Consider the following 9,714-nt stretch of genomic DNA (forward strand, 5'->3'; position numbering starts at 1 on the left):
GCTGGCAGTTTCCGTGACAGCAGAGGTGGGGGGCGGCTCCGCAGGGACTCTTACTGGAGAGCGAACCGGAGCTCCCCGGTCCTTGGCAGCTCCGAGGGGGGCACACACAGACCTCGGGCAAAGCAGGACGCGAGGGGTCGGAGGCGAAACTGGGACCTCCCTCAGGGCCCGCAGAAGTGGCAGCCCCGCCGAGGAGAAAAAAACCCTGAACCCGGAGCTTCTCCACCCTGCACGCTCCCTGAGTCCTGGTAAAAGTGAAGTTAAAAGGTTGCGGTTTCCCCGGGAGAAAAACTCACCTCCCCCCAAAGTCTTCTGAGCCAATTAGCTTGGGGTGTGGGGCTGTCAGCTAGCGCTTTTGTGTGTGTGAATCACTCCAGCCACTCCCTTCCCCTCCCTCGTAAAACACCTTTCTTTCACGTTGGTACAGGGAAAAAATTCCCAGCTGGTTTTGTTTGTTTGTTTGTTTGTTTTTTGTTTATTTTTCATTACAACAGGCAAACCTATGACATAGGGAATCTTCTTAATCTCAGAGGATACTTTGTAAGGAATATATTATAGCATTGTGAATAGATAAAGTATAAATTTAATGGCGTAAATTGAACTAATCTAAAGTTCAGTCTAGGCATTTCAAAATACTCAAAAAGTATCATATGCATCTGGATAGAAGACTAAAAAAAATCCTTTATGTTTCACGTGTACATATTAAAATTTCTAACATTTTCTGGATTTAATTCTTCTTTGCACTAGAAAACAGTTATCAATAAAAACCAAGGAGTCTTGATTTAGAAGGCTGTCAGTGATGCAGAATCCTCTGTCACATGGGATGCTTAGTCTAACAGCTGCCTAATTTTAAATATTTTAAAAAGTGGAATTATATCTATTCTGCATTACTCTATTATCAATTGCCTGTTGCCAGGACTGAAAAGACCATCAGGAAAGTTTCTCTCCTCCATAAGGAGGAGATTACCTGATCAGTAATTCCCTGTTAAACTCTTCTTTGTAAGTTAGATTAAGTTCCCTAAGGTGTTGATTGAAGGAATTACGTTTTTTTATTGTTTTCCTTTATTTCCCAGTTAGTTGATTTTCCTATCATATTTGCATCACTCTCTACTAATAAGTTTTTCATGAGAAAAGGGCAGTAGCATGGCCTTCCCTTTTTCATTATTGACCTACTTATGTGTTCAAGGGTAATTATGTTGCCACAAAATTTCTGAAGCTGAAACCACTTTCTTTATTCCTAGATGGGTAACTATATTTGGCCCCATCACAAATACCAGGTTTGATTATGCCCAACTTACAATAAAATTCGGATTGCTTTGCATCAGTAACTTGTCCTTCTTATTATCTAAATAATCCTCAATCTTTGTGTTATTTTAAATTCTGTTAGAAATTACTTTCCCAGAGATGATAAACAGAATTTTTAAAATGTGTACAAGCATTCTGTTAGACTTCCTCTAGAAACATAAGTTCTTGATGATCATTTCCTCTCACTATACCTTAGAGACATAACAAGTACACCAGTGCATTTGATGTGCAATGTAAAAGTTGTTTTGCTGAAATTTTATAATAAAAACCAGCATGTTATTTAAGTCATATGCCATATAGAAATCTACATGTTTTATTTTGAGAGTGTTATCTACCACCTTTGTCAGCTTACCTTGTTACCTTATTCTAAATAAGAAATCAAATTACTTTGATGCATTTTTCACAAATCTAGGTTGACTGGCATTAATTATGTTATCCTCCTTTAATTCTTAATTATAGTCCTGTAGCATCCATTCCACTATTTTGAGTATGATTGACATCCAGATGACAGGTCTATAATTGCCGTCTTTAAAAGCTGAAACACGTTTCCTCTCCGTCACTGTTCTGGAACTGACAGTGTTTTAAGAGTTGCTGGAAAACCATGTTAATGGTGCACAGAGCTTGTCACGCAGCACTATAAAAAGTTTTGTATGCAAATTATCTGGATATAGTTATTTTAAAAGTGAACTTTGGAACATTTTCAGGTATTGCTTTTATAATGTAAAGAATTTAACGCTCGTTATTTTGTGGCATACCTATATAAAGATTGCTGGATTGGATTTTGACAGAAGTTAACTGTTCTTTATAATAAATACTATGTTTCATCTAAAAAGTGAATCACTAAATGAATAAATATGATTGGAGTTTTTTTCTCCCGAGGAATGGATTTCATTCCCTGAAAACATTAAAGAATCAGCACTGACCCATCTTTAAATTTGCTAAAGAACTCACTTACCCAGTATCTGTAGTTCCCATCTCCTTATTTAGAGTAATTATTATTACCTTACTCCTTCTTTCATTTCTGGATTTTTTTTCTTATACTTTTTCTTCATTTCTAAGACTAATGGTTTGTTGAACTAGTGTGGCCTCTCTCTTTGTTGACTGCCCTGGTGGCTCTTTGGGCACTAACTATTGCCAGTGTTCTAGATTGCAGTCGGAGCTCTGTATCTTAGGCCCGTACTTTTGTCCTTTAAATTTTAAAACAAAGCAACTTGTAAAGAACTGTGCCTCTAACTCCTCTTAAAAATAAAAGAGTAGTCTTATTCTCTCAAAACCAAATCAAGTTTATGAAATTGCCATATCAAGGCAGCCCAGCTTTAGCCACTTTCCGAAGAATCCCAGCTGTAGGATGCTACCCTGTATTTATTCACTTCCCCATCCTTTCTAATAAAGGTATAAAAGACTATTTGTTTTCCAAAAAAAATTGGTGTTCCAAGGCTCTCCTCTCCCAGCAAGCACAGACCTCTCCGATGAAAAGAAGAAAAACAACCAGTAGGTCCCAGCGGGAGTCACGAGGCAGTGGCGGCGCAGGGCCGGTGGTCAGGCCTCACCAGGATGAAAGAATTAGAAAAACTGGCTCCCAGGCTTTTCCTCCAGAAATGCTCGGATACAGTCCCTGTCTCCGTCCCGGCGAGAGAACTCAGAATTCGGTCTGACCTGTCCTCTGTCCTGGCAGCCAGCTCTCCAAAATCTCCAAAACCTTCCCCTCCTCACTCCAGCCTTTGAATGGGTCATTAGCATGGAATGCAGCCTGGCCAGCCATTCCTTTTGTAAGGCTAATTGGTTCCCTTCTCCCCTCCCCACTCGAACTCTGTTTCTCTTACAGGGAAGCAGGGAAAGAAAAATTCCTCTCTCAGATTTATAACCTATAACATTGAGTTACTGCAGTTAGAAAGAAAGAAAACTAGTTAAAAAGCCTAGCAGGCAGATGAGTAATTTTGGGATTGTTATGGTTTAGGAGACCTTGAATATGTAAATCACAAAACAATAAATTGAATACTATTTTCCTTGTATTTTCCACCTTTTATATTATATTGACCAAAATATTGTAGCTTATTTAGTATAGAACCATTTTTGCTCTTTCTCTTTCTTAAATCTGTTCTCTTTCAGTGGATGTTTGCTCCTTCTATAATTCAGCAGTAATTTATCTGGGTTATTATTTAAAATGAATACTACAAGAGAAAATCTGTAATTAGGTATCAGTAAACAGATTTAGAAAAGGCAACAGATTGGCTTGTTACTATAGAACATTGATTTTCTGTGCTTGGATAACTAACTTGGAGAACAAAAAAGTGTGCTTTGGTCTGCCACAACTGTTTCTTTTAACCATTTAATAAATATATTTCTTAAACTTTTTAAAAAATAATAACAACCTCTTTTAAGAATGGGACCCCATAAACATAAAAAAATGCTATCTTTTTCATACTTCACATATTTTGCTTGCCTTCCAGCAAGGTGGAGAAAGTATATGACTTTTTTAGACTACTTATAATTTGAGCTGACTTTTTCCAAATTACTGGCTCTGATTCTGCTTTTTCATAGGGGCATTCAAACAACATAAGTCAGTGTAAACTGACTTTTGGACAAAATTCAGTTCTTTGTAGGAAACCTATTTTACATTTATATCGTCACAATTGTTGCCTGGAAATCAAGTGATTCAATGATTAATAAAAAGCAGCAAAAGAGAGAATTGTTTAAGCAAACAAACAAAACAATGCTCTATGTATGAAAAGGTAAGTAAAGAATTTTGTTAAAAAATACTGCCTCAGTCAGATGGAGTGGATAATCACTGAAGCAGGAGTATCGTTCAGCTACCAGCAGTATGTGAGAATAACCTGTTAGTTATAGATGTTTTGAATAGTACAGCATCTGCAACATCAAAGTGATAATTATTTCCATGTTTTTGTTTTATTTCATGTTAAAACTGGAGGGGGTGTTTGTGTGGGGTGGGTGCATGTGTCCCAAGTTTGCCTTTGATATAAAATTATAAGTGCCTCTGTACATGTGGTAATTTTAATTACTTCTGTTTTAGTGAAAATAAACATTGCTGCTAAACTGTTATGCTGTATGCCATGTCTGTAATATGCAAAGCCTGGAGATGCATTTTTAGGATGCCAGAGGTCTACTCATTGATGTATTGATCAGTCCCTTTCACCTATTCCTGTAGCTCCTTTTCCATGGCACTAAAATAATGAGGTTATGAAGGGTGAGTCTGCAGAGAAGATAGTTCATTTGCACTATTGTTTGCCTTTGAGATATCATGGAAGACAGACAACCTCCTTAGAGAAGGATAGACCTAACAGAGAGAAGGCAGCATAATAATCGTTAGTTTTGATAGTTAGAAAACATTACTGCTACCTATTTCATTTATAATGTCTACAAAATTAAGAAAAAACAGAGGGATTAATGGTGAAAATTATGTCAAGTCAGAAAGTTATTTTTTCACAGGCTACTTGACCTGATAAATATAGGAGAAAGAAATCAAAGGATGCAGTTCACTTTCAACTTCATCAAGGTTTTTGACAATCCCAGCTTCTTATAAGAAGCTTCAGCTGCATTATCAAAAGTAGTGATTCCCAAGCTCAAGTTTGAAAGCAGGTGGGGAGCTTACTCCCCTAGTTTCCCTGAGCTTGTGTATTTAAGATCAACAGCCATCCTGTGAAGTGCTCCTAATCCAACTCCACCTTCAAAAGACAGTTTCTGAACAACTTGCCTGTTGAGCATTTGGTATCTTTTAATTTTCTCTAAGACATCGGCCTTTTGGCCCTATTTGCATTTAAAGTCTAAGCAAATCCTGTCACTAAGCTCCTCAGGGAAATAGGTATTTCCTTTGTTGTCGTTGTAAATAAGTCAGTCACTCTCTGCTGCAGCTGGTAGTCCATTGGACTTCCTTCCAAGACACATGTCTGCTATCTGTCCCCATTTCAGGGGTTCCTTTACTGTGTGCTGTAACAACATCATCTTTGTCATATTGTGACATTCCCATTTCTCCCCCGTCTAAGGTCTTTCCTCTTCTGTGGTTGGATCCATTCCATTCTCCTGCTCATCCACTACCTGAGGTTAACCATTTCTTCACTTTTGATAGTTATAAAACCAGAGTCACAATTGCATTAACCGGGAATATTTGTGGGAATGAGATACTGCAGTCATTCTGCTTCCCTTAGTATGGATATCTCAGGGGCTCGTGACTCCCATGACAGGCTTAGCAAAGAAACATAACATTTTCTTAAAACTAGTGTTTGATTTGATGCAACCATCTTCAAAAAGTTTCTGACTAAATGTAGGAACTCCAGAGTATAGGAACCACAAAACGAAGAGATTTAGAAAACAAGTTTTCCAAAATATGAAAAGAAAGTTTTCTAGTTTTAGTTTTCTAGCCAGCCTCTGACTGCATGGCCTGTGCACTTAGCAATGCAGTTGCCCATGCAGATCCCATATCTCATGGGCTTGGGTACTGCAAATCTGTTTCATCAACAACATCCCACCATCTCAGCTGCCCTCACAACCATATGACATTTCTCAACACTTTAGTGAACTGAGAGCTGCTAGGCTTTTCTCTCAAAAAAGCATTGGTTGCATCTTGCAGTCCAATGCATACTTTGCAATACAATGTACAGCAGTAGCAGGAAGCTGGAGATTGATGGGAACACTAGTGTTTCTAAAAGTTGAGAAAATCATAAGGATATATACAGCTTAATATGGCTAATTTAATTATTATAAAGAAATAGCCTCACTTCCACGTGCATATAATAGAACAAAACCTTACAAAACTCAATAGACGTGACTCACCTCTATCTTTCCATTGATTAAATGTATAATTTAGGATAACTTACAAGTATAGCTGAAAGCAGTAAGAACATAAGAAACACCTTATTGGGTGAGATGAATGGTTTGCCCAGAAGAGTATTTTTCTTTCAGCAGCAGTAGCAGGAGTGCTACTTACTGGGAGCATACAGACTTGTCCAAGGCTTCCAGTGCATTCCCTTGCCCTTAGTCATGTCTCCCCTTTCCTTTTCTCCAGCATGAGAAATTCCAGACTCCACCCCTTTCATAATTTTTCTTGACATTGGTTATATCCTCTTTAACTCCACTGGCTCACCATCTCATCTTAGGGTCTTAGCTTTGGAAGCAGAAAAGACAATTTAGCACTTTATTGTTTGAACATGGTTGCAACAAACGTGGGTAGAGCCCTTCCCAAATCTTCTTTCATGAAGCCTAGCCATGATGATGATGGTATGAACGTGAGGTCCCAATATATGGGACAGTCCTGAGGATGACAAAAGTATTCCTCTGGGCGTGTGAACCATGTCTGGAGGAACAGAATCCACGTTCCTTGCTATTATTCAGTTCCCTTCAGACACAGATCAGGCCAAGGTCATTAATCCCAATTTTAATTGCTTTTCTTCCTCATTAAATTGACTGTGTTAGAAAGCTAGCTCCATCCAGCTGTGGAGAAGGGACAATAAAATCTTTTTGATAGTTATTGCCTGAAAAGGGTTGCAAGTATAGGAAATGTTTCTGAGCAGAAGAGAAAGGATCGTTCACACTGGACATATGTATTAAAGGTATTTCAAAAGGATAGCTTTGACGATTTGATTTTGAAAACATAGTATCATGTGAATAATAGTTGTGTCCCTGCTTTTTATTTTCAATTATAATAGAAGGATACACAACTTCTGTGCCATTGTGCTTAACTTTTTGGTCTATGTAAGTTTCCTATGGGCTGGCAATATCTCTGTTGTATGATTTGTCTAGCCAGATAAATTAATGTCTCTGTTTGAAAGTTACATTATGTATTTCTGGGTACTTCTTCATTCTGTATCAATAAATAAGAACTGCTTAATAGTGCATTACATGACAGGTTTTTTGTTTTGGGTTTTTTTTTATCTTTCAGAAAGGAGTTTTAAAAGGAGTAAACTGGTATACAGCAAACACTCTAGTAAAACATCAGAAAACTTTTACATTTTTTTTCCTTTCTTAGTTATCCCAGCAAAATTGTTTTAATTTTTTTCTCTTTACTTAGCCTAATGATAAAACCTTAACAGTGAACAGTGATTATTTTAATAAGCATTTCCAAAAACAATTTGCCTATTAGAATTTTGACTCTGATATTTCTATACCTATAGTTGTAGTATTTACTTTCTTTAATTTATTCTACTGACAGTCTTTTCTATGTTGAGAGGAAAAAAACAAAAAACCTTGGCTCATTGTTTCTTGGCTTTTAGCCTGTAAATTTCTTCTTGTTTCTGTATCCATCACTTATAATGCATACTGTGATATAAAGTAACAACACATAAAACCTAGCTAAGGAAATGCTAATTATGAAGTCTGAAAAGTTTGAAAACATTGGCAGTGAGATCCTTTGATTTGAATTATATTGCTCATTCATTTTCTTTCTTGATCAAATACTTTTTTTTCTAAACTGTATCTTTTTTTTCCTAAAATGATTCTCAGAAAACAGCAAGAATATTTTTCACTGAATTTTCATAACCTTGAACATAAAAGGCATTGAGAATCTCAGCCCAAATACTTAATTTGTAAGCAACGAGTTCTTTATATAAGGTTTTTAATCACAGCGTGGACTGTGGCACTAATCCATTGCTTGGATTACAACAGAATGTATACTCTGTGTCACTACAAGCCTGCACCCTGGATGACCTTGGCTGGGATGAATCCTGGATTCACAGATCCATGTCACTCTGTTTTGGCATCCAGCATTCCTTCAGCTTGTGGAATTTGCTTCTAGACAGATGTGGCTCATATATCTTTTTCCCATTCCAGTTAGGCTGGGCCCAAGAAGGCCTCTCCTGCAACAGCAGACTTTGCTGTTCAAGGTAATAGACCTTGTGCCTCTGTCCCCTTCCTTCCTATTAGTGACTGGTGGGATATGTCTGGCGTCTGTCTGACAGGTAAATAGAAATTTATTTATTCAGCTAAATAGAAATTCATTAGGAGGCCCAGTTTATTTATTAGTAAATGTTTTCTCTGGTGGTTTAGATCTACTTCCAAGATTTGGATTTATTTACTCTTCCCTTTCCTCCCATTCTGTCAGAGTGAAATAGCAACAACCAACAAAGGCTTTTACTGTATGCTTTTCTCTGAATTTAACATTTCTCTCCCATGAGACCCCCATATAGGTAAAATCATACAAGCAAAGCAGCAAATGTTTCCAGAGGTCTACTTTATGTTTTACAAGTCACAAACACCACTTTTCTGCTCTTTTTCTGGCTTCAAGCCTGGTTACAATGCTCTGTACTTAATTACTAAGGGCACAATAAGGAAGCTGAAATTTTGCTTGAGAAGCTCTTGACGGATGCCAAATTCATTTACGTGTTTTTCCAAAAAAAGTAAAACTCGCTTTCTGGAGTTAACATTCCCTTTAGGCAACTTGTGATCCATAGATTATTGACACAAAGTGCTGTAACTGCTCTTTTGAAACCTTTGTAATTTACAGAGCCTGTATGTGCTTGTTCTAAAGAAATAATTACAGTTTGTTCTTAGGTACTTTTTGACCATCACACAGAATAAAACTATATTTTCTGAAATGTTACTGCATCTCCTGTTCCCAGTTCAATTTCGGAATAATCATTATAATTACACAGGATGCAGTATTGCAGTCTTGTTACTAGAAGAGATCCATGAAAAGTAGATATTATGCAACACATTTCTTAAATGTTCAATATCTTTATTGTGATTGTTTAAATGATGTTCCATTTTATTTAAACCTTTTCCACAGTCTTATGTAAGGCTTACAGCAGAACCAGCATTTCTATAAATATTAGAAAAAAATTATGTCCTGGGTCTCAGAAGTTTAAAATTTCATTCCCAACTGTATTTTGCCTTAGTTGAGTTTAATAAGACTGCCTAAACTCCCTTTTTAATTTTATAACAGCAATGATACCTACTTCCTGCATAAAACACTTCACAATCTCTTGAGCAAAAACCCTACAAAACAATAAAAAACCTATATTTTTTATACATTGACTATTGTTTCGTTATTCCCAGAAATTATGTTCTCTTTATTTAATATAAAGATAAGCCAATATGATTAGAGACCTACACTTTAAACAAGTGTACCTCAAGAAACAAGTTTTCTTATCTTCATCCTTAATCATGATTTATTTCAAATTGAGTTCTCCTGAAATGTAAATACATACTGTACTTTATATGCCCCTATATTTATTCAAGAGGAAGATTTGAAAGAAACTGCACTAGTGACTCAACAGAAAGAATAAAACAAAATATAATAACAAAAGTAGATAAATTAAGATTGGTTTATTTACTCCTGTCTTTTCTATTATATACAAAACTTCATTTCCTAAAGATAGAATACTGCTGCACCATGCTCCTTATCTACCTGTTTTGGCATTTGCCACAACAACTTTTGAATCTGTTGGCTAATTTTGAATA

This window comes from Pseudopipra pipra, chromosome 4, assembly GCF_036250125.1.
Source record: "Pseudopipra pipra isolate bDixPip1 chromosome 4, bDixPip1.hap1, whole genome shotgun sequence".
NCBI lineage: Eukaryota > Metazoa > Chordata > Aves > Passeriformes > Pipridae > Pseudopipra > Pseudopipra pipra.